The sequence below is a fragment of the Arvicola amphibius genome, chromosome 3 (assembly GCF_903992535.2).
Source record: "Arvicola amphibius chromosome 3, mArvAmp1.2, whole genome shotgun sequence".
NCBI lineage: Eukaryota > Metazoa > Chordata > Mammalia > Rodentia > Cricetidae > Arvicola > Arvicola amphibius.
Window position 1 is genome coordinate 65,744,424 of NC_052049.1, and position 14,088 is coordinate 65,758,511.

Here is a 14,088-nt window from a genome sequence, read left to right on the forward strand (position 1 = left end):
AACAAGAGATTAAATCAAGCGCAAGAGAAAATGATGCAATCAAGAGACATAATAAAACCAAGATATAAAAGTCTGGTGTGAGTGTAACAGGGCACACAGTCTTCCAGTAAATGTTTTATACATTATCTAAAGTAAATGTAGAGTACAGTAAAAAGATAAGCCAGTATTGGTTATTTGTTACCACTACCAGGTCTTCTGCATTGTATACAATGGTGTGCGCTGTACTTTTATATGTCTGAAAGTGCAATGGTTTGTTTATGCAGGCACTACCACATGCGTGCCAGTGAAGCACCATGTGACGTCACTAAGTGATAGGAATTTCCCGGGCTCCACTAAAAACTTATGGGCCCACCTTTTATGTGTTGGCTGACTTAAGTAGGAATGTTATGAGGTGGATGCCTGTATATAAACAGTGTATGATCTAACAGCTACACAACCTGTCTAACTCAAATAAATGTTCAAATATACGAGCCTATGGGAGCCATTTCTATTCAAACCACCACATATTGTTAAGCGTGCTACTAGTATTATAACATGAATCTATTACCTCAAAAAATCTAACCGTTGAAACATAGCAGCTAATGTGATGGCATTGAAGGTGTGGTTGGACTAAGAGGACCCCTTTGGAACCGAGGTCTCATCGAGCATCTGGCTTACTAGCTTTCGTGTTGCACCATGGGGAGAGGTGACATTCTTTCCCTCTGAGGTGTCAGTGTCATCTTGGCAAAGAGCAGTCTAACTGCACAGTCAGTCCTGCCACCCCTTAGTCTTACACCTCTCAGACTACAGCAACGTGAGAAGACATCTTATTTTTTATTAAAGGCTTATGTATTTGCTTGTGTATGTGCATGTGAGTGGATGTATACGCCTGTGCGTAGAGCACACACGCCTGTGCACAGAGCCCAGAAGAGGTGTTCTCCTATCACTGCCTATTCCATTGAGTCAAGGTCTCTCCCTGTATTAGTCGGGGTTCTCTAAGGTAACAGAATTTATAGAATGAATCTCTATCCATCCATCTCTATCTATCTATCTATCTATCTATCTATCTATCTATCTATCTATCATCTATCTATCATCTATCTATTATCTATCTATCTATCTATCTATCTATCATCATCTGTCTATCATCTTTAAACATACAGGCAGAGAATAAGATTACCACCACAATTTAAAGCCAAATTTGAAGAAAACTTTAATTAAATACTGGCCAGGTGGATGGCCTCTGGGCTAGGTCCATACTCAGGTTCCTGGGAAATGGCCCCAAGACACAGTTTGCAGTGGTTTAAGTATTTCCCATAAAGTCCAATCAGAGGCAAACATACATCATGATGTACCTCTGACCTACATTCACTCAGGGAAAAGTGTATATTCTGATGCATTTCCTGCCTGTGAACATCATTTCCACATCTGATCAAGCACATTGGGTCACACAAACTTGCTTAGGGGAGTGAAAACACGTGGCTTGTTAACCCCCATTAACAATAGCCTCCAGTATTTCAGGAACTATTTGTCCTTGGTCAAGGGACTTGAAGATCAGAGACATTCTTGTTTCATGGATCTCTATGGCATACAAATTAAAACTTAAAATGTAAATTTGACTCTCAAACTATCAAGTTCAGGAAGTTTGTATGCATGTGCTTGCACGTGCGTGCATTGTTTGTGTGTTTGTGTGTGTGTGTGTGTGTGTGTGTGTAGATTTAGTAGAATGACTTACAGATTGCTGTCTAACTAATCCAACAATGGCTGACTATGAACAAAAAGTTCAAGGACCCAGTAGTTGCTCAGTCCACAAGGCTGGATGTCTCAGCTGGTCTTCAGTAGACACTGGGATGTCAAAGAAGTAGTTTTCAATGACAGTAAATGAATGGACTTGCTAGCAAGGTGAGAGCAAGTGGGCAAGGAACAAAAACTTCCTTCTTCCGGGGCTGGAAAGATGGCTCAGTGGTTACGAACACTGGCAGTTCTTCCAGAGGACCTGGGTTCACTTCCCAGCACCCAAATGGCAGCTTACAACTGCCAGTAACTCTACCTCCAGGGGATCTGACAACCAGGGAAAATACAATGCACAGAAAGTATAAATAAATAAACCATTAAAGAAAAAGAAAACTTTCTTCTTCCATTTTCTTATTTAGGCTTCCAGCACTAGGTGTGGCCCAGATTAAAGGTGGGTTTCCCAGCTCAAAGGCTCTGGATTGAAGGTGTGTCTTCCTATTTCAAAGATCCAGATTAGATGTGGAGCTTCCCACTTCAAAGTAAGCAAACATCCCTCACAGGCGTGCCCTCTGTTGTGGGGGGGTTGGTGGTCACTTAATTCCAGATGTAGCCAAGGTGACAACTAAGAATGGTCATCATCCTCTCTGAATCTGGGGCTTGGTTCAGCTAAACTTAAAGCTAAGAAGGCCCAGCTCTCCTTCTGGCTCTGCCCACCTTGGAGTTGGTGTCAGGTGTGCATGAGACACCAGGCTTGCTACAGAAGCACTGGGAGGATAGGCAGGAACTCTGCTGCTCTGGTTGTTTAGCAGTGGTTAACTACTGAGACATCCCTCCAGCCCCAAGAAGACATATTCCTAGTCTGTTATTCCATATTCCATTCTGTTATAGCAGATGAACAGACTTAGTCACCTGGAAAAGAGCACATAGTCTGCCCAAGCTGGCTGCTACTGTCATTTCTACTGTACTCCATTCCTCAAGCAAAGTCACAGGCTCCGTTTTCTTATTTTAACTTCTGAAGCGATGGAAAATCATTTTTAAAATATACTAACCTATGCTTGGTGACACATTCCTACAATCCTAGAATTTGGGAAATAGAAGCAGGAGGGTCAGTTCAAGGTCAGCTATAGTTGCAAAGTTTGTTCAAGAACTACCTGAGCTCCAAAAGACTTTATGTTAGAAAACCAGGTTAAAGAAACAAAAGTTTAGTAGATGTGCTTTCAAACCAAGTGTCGCAGCTGTTAGCAGGCCATGCCATGTGTTTAGTGATTTAGAGGATAAAACATGATCAGTCATCACAGTTAAATACAATTAAAACTTCAAGGTCTGTCCCATATTATACAGTATACATTATTATTATTATTATTAGTAGTAGTAGTAGTAGTAGTAGTAGTTACTATTATCATTATTATTGTGTGTGTGTAATGTGTGTGGGTGTGTGCATGCATGCCATGTTGCCCAAGTCAAAGTCAGAGAGTAGCTCTCTAGAGCTGATTGTCTTTTGTCTCCTTTACATGGTTCTGGGGATTGAATTCAGGCTTTCATGGCAAGTGATTTAACTGTGGAGACACTTAAAAGAAGTGTTGTCATGTGAAATTTATCCCACACCTCTGTATATATGTATATGTGTTCTCGGTGGTGAAATTAAATGTGGTTGTAGTTAAAGAGTTGGGGCACACCCACCCTGGTGGCAAAGAATTTCAACCAGCAGTTTCATGCCTGGGAGCTCTCTCAAGATTTCAAGTTTCATCCCAAACTTGCCTGGGTTAGGATGTGCATCTTGACAGGATTCTGAGGCCGTTTTTCTTCATACTTTCAGGTAGTGAAGGCCTGATCTAACTCTTGCACGGGATGGGGTGGGGGAGCAAAAAGTGTCTCAGGAGCAAGGAAAGTGGGTGTGTGCGCGTGCATGCGTGTGCACATGTGTGTGAAGGAATTCATGTGTGTATGTGAATGTGTGTATATGCACATGAGCACATGTGTGTGTGTGACAGAAAGAGAAAGAGTGTGTGTGTATTAGGGAATGAATGCAAGCTGACCACATACTTTATATCTTTTTTTTTTTTTACAGATTTATGTATTTTAAGTATACAGTATTCTCAGTATTCTGTCTGTATGTATCCCTGCAGGCCAGAAGAGGGCACCAGATCTCATTACAGATGGTTGTGAGCCATCATGTGGTTGCTGGGAATTGAACTCAGGACCTTTGGAAGAGCAGGCAGTGCTCTTAACCTCTGAGCCATCTCTCCAGCCCTGACCATATACTTTAAAGCTAAGCTGGATCCCTAGCCTTTCAGGTAGATTATTTTCCCCTTTCCTTCCCGTGGATTTTATTTATTTATTTATTTATTTATTTATTTATTTATTTATTTATTTATTTATTTGAGACAGGGTTTCTCTGTAGCTTTTTAGAGCCTGTCCTTGAACTAGCTCTTGTAGACCAGGCTGGCCTCGAACTCACAGAGATCCGCCTGCCTCTGCCTCCCAAGTGCTGGGATTAAAGGCGTGCGCCACCACCGCCTGGCCCCGTGGATTTTATTAATCTGCAGTCTTTAGACCATCTGTAGGTTTTCCCACTTGAAAGTGATTTAGACGTCTGACCTCAGCACAACAGTTTAGCTAAAGTCTATGATTCCAGCTGTCACACAAACATGTCATCCTGGGCCTCCTGCTGCTTGCAACTGGCTCCTGGCTCGCTCTGCAGACATTTCAAAGCCCACGTAGCGGGTTTCATGTAGTCCTCTGCTGCTCCCAGTGGATTTTGATTGCCCTATTTGTATCCCCTTACGGTGTCTCTTTGAATGTTCATTCTGTTGTTCCATTGTTCAGTTCAGAAACTATAATTTGTAGACCTGAGAGGAAAACTTAATGTAATTTTAATCTAACACACTCATGTCGAGTGCCTTAGGCTGTCAGATGGATTGGCGGAGACTCTCTCTAGGACCTATGAATGCAGACAGCACAGACCAGGCTTTGAAGGCAATGGTTGAGTGGGAGGACACACATTCTCTCTTATGAATCAAACTGTCTTTCTTAGGATCAGCGTAGCTTTTCTTCTTTAAGAAAGATGTTTCTGGCTGGACATAACTGAGAGCAGATTCACCCTGGTTTAGGCAAAGAAGGAAATTTCCTAGCTCACAGAGTTCCGCAGTGCAAGGCAAGGTCAGGCTTCAGGATATCAAGCCAGCGTTCCAGTTCTGTTGACCTTTGGAGTTTATTAGTGCTGCCCATGCCTGTGTCTTAGTTCATTTCCACTGCTATAACCAAATACTTAAATCTGAGTAATTTATGTTCTGGAGGGCTGCGAAGTCCAGGAACCTGGTGCTGCGTCTAGGGAGGGACTCCCTGCTGCATCACACAGGCCACACAAGCAGAGCTTAGGTTTACAGCAAAGCCAGCCCTCAAGAGCTCATTAATCCATTCTTGTGGGCAGAGTCTTCAAGAGCCTACCAACTCCCAAAGATCACATCTATAAACAGCATTAACATATGAACTAAGGGTTCCATTTCCCATAGTACAGGTAAAACTCAGGGGAACACACAGCAAAGCAGGCTACCCCAGTTTTAGCGTGACCTCTGTCGCAGTTGATGGTGACAGAAGCTGTTCCATCTACAAGAGATTTCAGAGAAAGCGAGAACTGTCACTGGTAACTCTTTAGTTAAAGGAAGTTTCCTAGAAATCCTCATATTTTTTCTGATATTTTTTTTTGGGGGGGGGGAACAGTGTTTGGATTGTGGAAGTCCCCAGGGCCTAGGCAACAGGATTAAGCTAAGGGGAAAATCCACTCTTTAGTAGTTTATGACTTACCTTACGGTAAGAGCTGTGGTCTAGGAAATTCCTTGTTGTAAAGGAATTCCAACAGGAGGAATTTCAAGGAGGAGTACAAAACCCACACAGAGATACCAGGTGGTGGTGGCGGCACACGCCTTTAATCCCAGCTCTCCTGAGCAGAGGCTGGTGGGTCTCTGACAGTTCAAGGCCAGCCTGGTTTACAAAGTGAGTTCTAGGACAAGTTCCAAAGCAACACAGAGAAACTCTGTTCTGAAAAACAAAAAAAAAAAAATTGCTCAGAGCCTCTCTCCCGCCAACTTTATATAGTCAAGAAGCTTCCATAACTGTGGTCTCGGGTGTTCATTCATACATAGTGAAAAAACTATTTTAACTGCTCTCTCTCCCTTTCTCTTGTGGGTCTCTCTCTCTCTGTTACTTTTTCTTTGTCTCTCTTTTTGTGTGTCTCTCTCTGTCTCCGACTCTCTCCTTTGCTCTCCCTTTCTCTCCATAAATGTAAATGGCTCTCAGATTCTATTAGTGACATTAGCCTTTCTCCATGTCAGTCTTCCTACCAAAATGATAAAAATCAGATTACTTAAACAACAGAAACTTACCTACTTACAGCTCAGGAGGCCGGAAGTCTGAGAATTAGATCAACGTATAAACTGCTTCCGGACTCCAGTGAGAGCCTACTTCTTGGCTCATGAATTTTTGCCTTTAATCCCAGCACTCAGAGGATAGAGGCAGGAGGGTCTCTGTGAGTTTGAGTCAGCCCGGTTTATGTAGCAAGTTCCAGGATGCCCAGGGATACAAAGAAAGATCTTGTCCCAAAACAACAAGCAACAGCACTTCTTGTTAAGGATACAACTTTACTGAATTAGAACCTCACTGTCATTTAACTGTCATCCCCTAAAGACCCAGACACCGTTACATTTGTGGCTAGGGCATTGACTCTGGGGGAAGCCAATACAATCCATACCAGTGCTTCAATTTTATCTTTCAAAGCAGGTAGTACTGTGACCTCAGCTTGCCTGTCTTTCGTCATATAGCTTAGTTTCATCCAAACTCACAGCACTCTTCCTGCCTTGGTCTCCCCAGAGCTGAGAGTGCTGGCCATGGGCCACCAGTCTTCGGTACCCAACTGGCAGCCATTGTTTGGTATCTAAAACCATCTGTTTTAACTCATCTTGGATCATGCATCATGAGTGTTAATAATGGAGCAGGACAAAGTGCGAAGTCATGTTTTTTGTTTGTTTGGTGTGAGTGAGTGTGTGTGTATGTGTGTGTGTGCGCGCGCGCACATGCGCTCATGACCCATTCAGTATGGTTAGGGTTGATTATGGATTAGAAGGAGGGAGATTATTTATGGAACATGAACAACATACTAACAGAGACATTACTAAAGAAAACTGGTCACCTTCCTGCAAGAGACTATAATCCCCTCCCCAGACCATGCTGGAATGTTGACAGGTTCAACAGTGTAGGTAATCCTACAGTCCTGTGTAGGTAATCATAGCTGCGAAGGGTTCACTGGTGCAGCAGCTATGCCCTGCCCAAAAGACCCTGTTTCCATCCAGCACTCCTCCCATCCTCTGGCCTCATTTTTTTGTCTCCTTTTCTTTGATGTCTTCTGAGCACTGAAGGGGTGTGAAATAGATGCCTGTTTAGGGCTGAGCACTCCACTCAATAGCCACCTTATTCTTCCCACTTTGACCAGTCAAGAGCATCTACATTAACTGTGGCCCAGTACAAACAGAAACTTCTCTGACCAAAGTTAGGAGCAGTGCTATCTATATGCAGAAGCAGTATAGATATAGGCAGTTTGACAGCGTGCTCATTTAGGGACGCAATGGTAGTGGACTCGCTTAGGTTTTATGAGTTCTCTAGCTTTGGGCATTTGATCAGGTTTACAGTGCCAGGAATGGAGGAGCAGATCTCAAATCTAATGAGAAAAGTGGTTGTTTACACCCATAACCAGCCCTACTCCTATGGCATCCGTGGGGCACAACTGGCCTGGCAGTCAACACATATCAGACATCAGAACAAGGCCCACTGCTTTATTTTCCCTTTTCTTCTCTTTTTTTAAAATTATTATTTATTTTGTTTATTTGTTTGTTTTGGTTCTTGAGACAGGGTTTCTTCTTCTTGTGTAGCCTCGAGATGTCCTGGAACTAACTCTTCTTCTTCTTTTTTTTCTGAACTAACTCTTTACACCAGGCTGGTCTCAAACCTCATAGAGAGGTGCCTAATTCTGCCTCCCCAGGGCTGGGATTAAAGGCATTCATCACCACTGCCCTGACCAGGTCCACAGCTTTTTAAGACTGTTTATGGTGGCAATGATGGTGAACATCTTTAATCTTAGCACTTGGGAGGCAAAAGGAAACAGATGTCCGAATTTGAGGCCAGTCTGGTCTACATAGTGAGTTCCAGGACAGCCAGAGCTCCTCACAGACACAACCCTATTTCAAGGGAGAAGGAGAAGGCTGAGAAGGGAGAAAGAGGGGGACGAGAGAAGGAGAAGGAGAAGGAGGGGAAGGGGACGGGCAAAGCAGAGGTTGAAGACAAAAGCAGAAGATAGGAGAAGGAGAAGAAAAGAAGAGAGAAGAAGCCGAAGAAGAACGAAGAGAAGAGAAGCAGAAGAAGAAAGCAAGAAGACGAAGAAGAAGACGATGAAAGAAGAAAGAAAGAAGGAGGATAGATGTCATGATCTTCCTTTCCCCAGCAGCCTGTGCAGAACAAATACGTTAGAGGCAGAATCAATGACAGGGTCACAATGATCCCCAAACTCTGTGGAGTTGAAAATAAAGCCAATTTTTCCATCTATCTATCTATCTATCTATCTATCTATCTATCTATCTATCTATCTATCCATCCTTAATTGAGTCAGGGTCTCATGTAGTCCTAGGCTGGCTGTAAACTCCCTAGGTAGCAGAGGATTTTCTTGAACTTGTGATCTTATGGCCTCCACCTCCTAAGTACCGGGATTAACAAGTGTGTGTTTACCAGGCTCAGTTAAAGACGGGGTTGTAAAGAGGTAAAGAAAAAGGAGGAGGAAGTCCTGCAATGGGATCAAAGCCTAGTACAGAAGTGTAACAATGGGAATGGTAGCAAATGCCTAAGGACTGACTGTATAGTGCTCTGGCAAGAAAACACCGTCATAATAGCCAAGCCAAGGGAATCAATAGGTGACAAGAGGCTCTTCTGTAATGGAGATCATAAATTAGATAGTACAGCTGGGTGGTGGTGACACATACCTTTAATCCCAGTACTCGGAAAGCAAAGGCAGGAAGATCTCTGTGAGTTCGAGGCCAGCCTGGTCTACAAGAGCTAGTTCCAGACAGGCTCCAAAGCTACAGAGAAAACCCTGTCTCGAAAAACCAAAAATAAATAAATGAATGAATGAATAAATAAATAAATAATAAATAAATTAGATATTAGAATATGATTAGATATAAAAGGATAAGAGTTAAAATTGTTTTGAGAAAACTACAAAGCTTAAATAAAATTACTTATAATGTCACCAAGAATAACGAGATAGTGGATGTTCAAAATCATGATAGGGCAGCAAACTGAGGCTGAAGAAATAAAGGAATCTTCCTGAGAAAACATGGAGGGAAGACGTGTGGAAGAAAGGCTCTGAACGGCCATCACCGCTCCAGAAGGGTCTTGTCATCAATAGTTGCCGACTGTGCGGAACTACTGAAAAGGAAACCGTGGACACAGTTCGTATTGTCCTCAGGGTATGTGCCATATTCACATTATGATAAAGGTGTGTCGGCTGACTTTAATAACGAACGAATGTGCGGAGTTTATCCTCTGCAAAGCCCAGTATATGTCAGGCATGTTTTTGAAGTTAATACAGTTTTTCCAATTTCATCTAAATGAGGTGCTATGAACACACGTCGCTATTCATACACTTGAAGAAGTAACGAACTGGGATTCCTCTATCAGAAGAAGGGTTAATTAGCTTAGGTTTCAGTCACATCGTCTGGCTGTCAGAACATCCAGGGATATTTACACACAACATTCCAGTGGGCAAAGAGCCTGGACATGCACTGCTCTGTGACCTAGTTTTCTCCTTGGACTCGGGTTCGCTCTTGGGTTGATCATGGCCTCTCCTCCCCTTGGCAGGTCAGCTCTCACTGACCTTTCCTTCTGTGCCAGAAGTTGCTACTGTCGGTCTGGACCTCTAGGCTTCTGTGGAGCCAGTGTGCAGTGGTCCCGTTTACATATCCTATACTTGGCTCTCCTTTGGGAGCTCAGATCCTAAAGGTCTCAGGATCTTCAAGCAGATCTCTTCTTTGACTCTCAATATTAGCATTGTGGTGTTCAGGTCTTGTGGAACCAGATTGTACACAAAGAATTTTATGCTATTGGAGCTCCCTTAAAATAAAGACTTGGTTCAAACCATAGGTCAGAGCCAATTAACATGTTAGGTTACAGTAAAATACAAGAACTTTGTTTTTTCAAGACAGAGTTTCTCTGTGAAACAGTCCTAGCCGTCCTAGAATTCACGCTGTAGACCAGGCTGGCGTTGAACTCACAGAGATTCACCTGCCTCTACCTCCCAAGTACTGAGATTAAAGGTATGTGCCACTACCACCACCCAGCCTCAATCAATTTTAATTTGCTAACTGTGGGATTTAAGACAGTTACTCAACCTTTATTGATCACAGTTTCTCTTTAAAAAATTTTTTTTGTTGTTTTTGTTTTTGTTTTTCGAGACAGGGTTTCTCTGCAGCTTTTTTAGAGCCTGGCCTGGAACTAGCTCTTGTAGACCAGGCTGGCCTCGAACTCACAGAGATCCGCCTGCCTCTGCCTCCCGAGTGCTGGGATTAAAGGCGTGCGCCACCACCACCCAGCCTCTCTTTAAAAATTTTAACATAAAATATAAAATAATAAAGACATAAAATTGAAAATTGTAAGATTTAGTTACAGTAATATATATAAAGAGAACTTGAGTATTGTAACATTCCAGGAACTTGATAGTTTTTATATGATAAGCCCTAGATATATAAATTTATTATTTTTTATATTTAGATAAATAGGTATATCACATCTCCCCATTCCAAGCCACTCTGTAAGAACTTAGAAGTTTATAGATTAAGGAGGACAGACATACAATCTTTTCCCTAACTAAGAAATATATACTCCAAGTCGCTCCCTAATCAGGACTTTTTTGTTTTCTATACTTGGTAAGCTTGCTCATCAGTGCATTTTTTTTAAATGGATTCTTAGAGAATGGAAAGAGTTAATTTTCCTTAAACTGGAGCAATTTTATTTTCCTTTCTTGAGTCAATAAAGCTAACTGTCGAAGAGGAATAGATGGGAGCACAACTCTATCACCCAATGTTGAGTCAGCAGCATTGGGGGGACATTTCACCATGAGGTAAGGGAACTGCTGCTAGAGACTCTGCTTTAGGCCCCACCTCCATCTTAGAGCATTTAGTCCATGTGAAATAACCCCAGATTCCCCATTCCTTCTTGACAGAATCTAATGTTAACACTCTCAGATATCACCATCTAAATGATGTGAATATGAAGAGATAAATATCCACCCTTTTTTGGAAGGGAATTTTCCGTTTACCTGTCTTGCTCCAGGCCCTCACCACCCTCCTTTCACGCCAGCCTGAGTCAACCGTTATCTTCGCCATCACGCAGGCAGTGACTTTACTCTTCACTCTGGAGAAATTCCCTTCCTTCTGACTCTTGTTTCAGCTGAGATACGAATGCTCTCTGTGTGTGTGAATTAATGTTTCCTGTATAAATTTTGTCAAACCAAATGTGTCACATACTAGAAATGCATTAGTATATAGTTATACATATTATATATCCTATGTTATAATATATAGCAATCACATATATTATGGGTTTCATGGCCATTTATTTGTGTTAGGAATATTCAGGATCCTATTAGTTTGTTTGTTTTGTCTGTTTGAGACAAGCTCTCTCTATATAGTCGTGGCTGTTCTAGAATCACTCTGTAGACCAGGTTGGTCTCAAACTCACAGAGATCTGTCTTCCTCTGCTTCCTGAGTGCTAGAATCAAAGGTGTGTGCCACCAAACCCTGTCAGTCTATTAGTTATCTGAAGTGTTGTCAATCTTAGCAATTTCATTGTTCTGTAGATCATATATACATACACATATGTATATATATATGTATATATAAATATAAATCTTATATGTCATATACACACACATATATATATATCTTAACTTTAAGGCTGCACACTAGAACTGCTACTGCCAGTTAAAATCACATCTTTATGGTAAAGTTGGGCATTCTATAATTGTGCTATCTTAAGCAAGGTTTTTATGTATAAATAACCCCAAACAGCTACAAAGCCCACTTGTGGCATCGCGAGGGAAGGGTGTCTCCTGACTGCCATCCCTGTAGCTAGAAGAAAGGTTAGAAGTATGGAAAACGCTCACGTTTAGTCATAAGAATGACATCCAGGAAGTTACTGCTGTTTTCCTTGTGATGGCTGTGCAGTGGAAGATGAGAATGAAGGCTACTAATTCCTGGCAAAATATACTTCCCCAAGTATGGTCTTTACTAGATAAAAGTGTGGCTAGCTTTAGAAGAACATGCCAGGCCAGGTGGTGATGGCTCATGCCTTTAATCCCAGCACTTGGGAGGCAGAGGCAGGTGGATGTCTGTGATTTTGAAGACAGCCTGGTCTACAGTCTGGTCTTCCAGGACATCTAGGGCTATTGCACACAGAAACGCTGTCTCGAGAAATAAAAAACAAAAACAAAACAACAAACAACAACAACAAACAAATACCAGATTCTATTATTTGAAATAAGATAGTGGCCTAATCCAAGTTCAAGCTACTTCCTAGAGGTGAAATTAATTTGTACAAATTTTAAGCTGCAGTATTTAAACATTTATATATTTTACAACAATATGAATCTTGAAGATTACAGTTGACACACAAGGACCTGACATTTTTAGCAGAGTAAGCACTACAAGTAAAAAGATGCTGCTGGATGGGCTGCCAAAGTCCTTTTTAAACAATCTATGCAACAGGAGGTGAGGCTACAAAGCACTCTACCACAGGCGCTGAAGCAGGCCAGACTAAGAAGGTGTGTGTGTAGAGCGCAGGCTAAGCTGCTGATTTCACAGTTCAGGACTGTGTGTGTTCTGTAAGGTGAGGTCTAACAGTGCATTTATTATCGTTAGATTTTGCATATGTAAACTGCACACGGTTGTGTTACCAAGGAGAGAAGGGGATGATGGCAAGTTGAAATGAATTCTCAAAAAGATATGCTGCCTCCGTCTCCAAGTGGCGAGGTTACAGGTGTGTGCCACCACATCTGTTTGTAGGCGGTGTTCGTGAACCCAGGACTTCGCGTGGGCTAGTCAAGATTCTACCCATTGAGCTACATCCCAGTTCCCCCAGTTTTAACTTTTCTGAATTACATTACACCAGCAACCTGTGCACACATATACTTTTGATAAATAAAACCAGAAGCCCTTTGGATTACTTACTTTATATTGCTGTGACCTAAATACCCCTGTAAACAACCTACAGGATTTATTTTGGTTCATGGTTTCAGAGTGCTGAGCCTATGGCAGCAAGGGAAAACAGGGTAGCGGGAAAGAGCCTCTTCTCATCAGGGCAGGACACAGAGAGGGGATCCTGTGGAAGCCTCAAGGACACTCAAGATCACAGCTTCTTTACCCAAAGCCTTTACTATTCCACACTGTTGCATCGGAGTCCACACACAGCAGCCACGGGGACCTTCGGATCTATGCCATCCCGCTTTGCATACTCACTTATTAACTGCATATCCTGTTTCTCTTCCCCTTCGGCAAAAATATTGCGTGTAACAAAATAAACTTGCTTTTTAGAAGTTTGTATGTGTGGGGGAGTGGAGGTGCTGGAGAGATGGCTCAGTGGTTAAGAACACTTGACACTCTTCCAGATAGATAATGAGTTCTGTAGGCAGCACTCGTGTGGTGGTTTACAGCCATCTGTAACTCCAGCTCAGGATCTGGTGTGCTCTTTTATCTCCATGGACACTGTAATCATATATGCATAGACACACAATTTAAAAGACACACTTCTGTGTAGTGTTTGTATATATGTGGGTATGCCCTTGTGTGGGCACACGTCTCAGGAGTCCAGAGGTCCTTGCCTGTAACTTCTGCCTTATTTTTGACACAGGGTCTCTCACTCAATCTGGAGCTTGCTGATCTGGCTAGACTTGTCGACTGGAAAGGCCCTGGGAGCCCCGACTCTGACTCTCTGCACTGGGATTGTAGGTATGCAGCAGTGTTCAACAGTTTTTACTTGTTTGAGACAGGGCTGGCTGCACAGAACACGCTAAATGTGAATTTACAAGACGTGCCTGTCTCTGCAGAGTACTAGTACGGAAGGCCCTAACCATCACACGTAGCCTTTTTTTTTTTTTAAATGTGTGTGTTGGAGTCTGAAAGTCTTCATGATTCCATACACTGCCCTCTGATCCATCTCCCCATCCCTCATTTTGTTACCAATAAAATGTTTTATAAGTTGAAATAAGTTGATTTCATAGTATGAAATCAAAGAATGAGAAGACTAGCATCTCACCGCAGTGAAGCATTTCCGGAAACACAT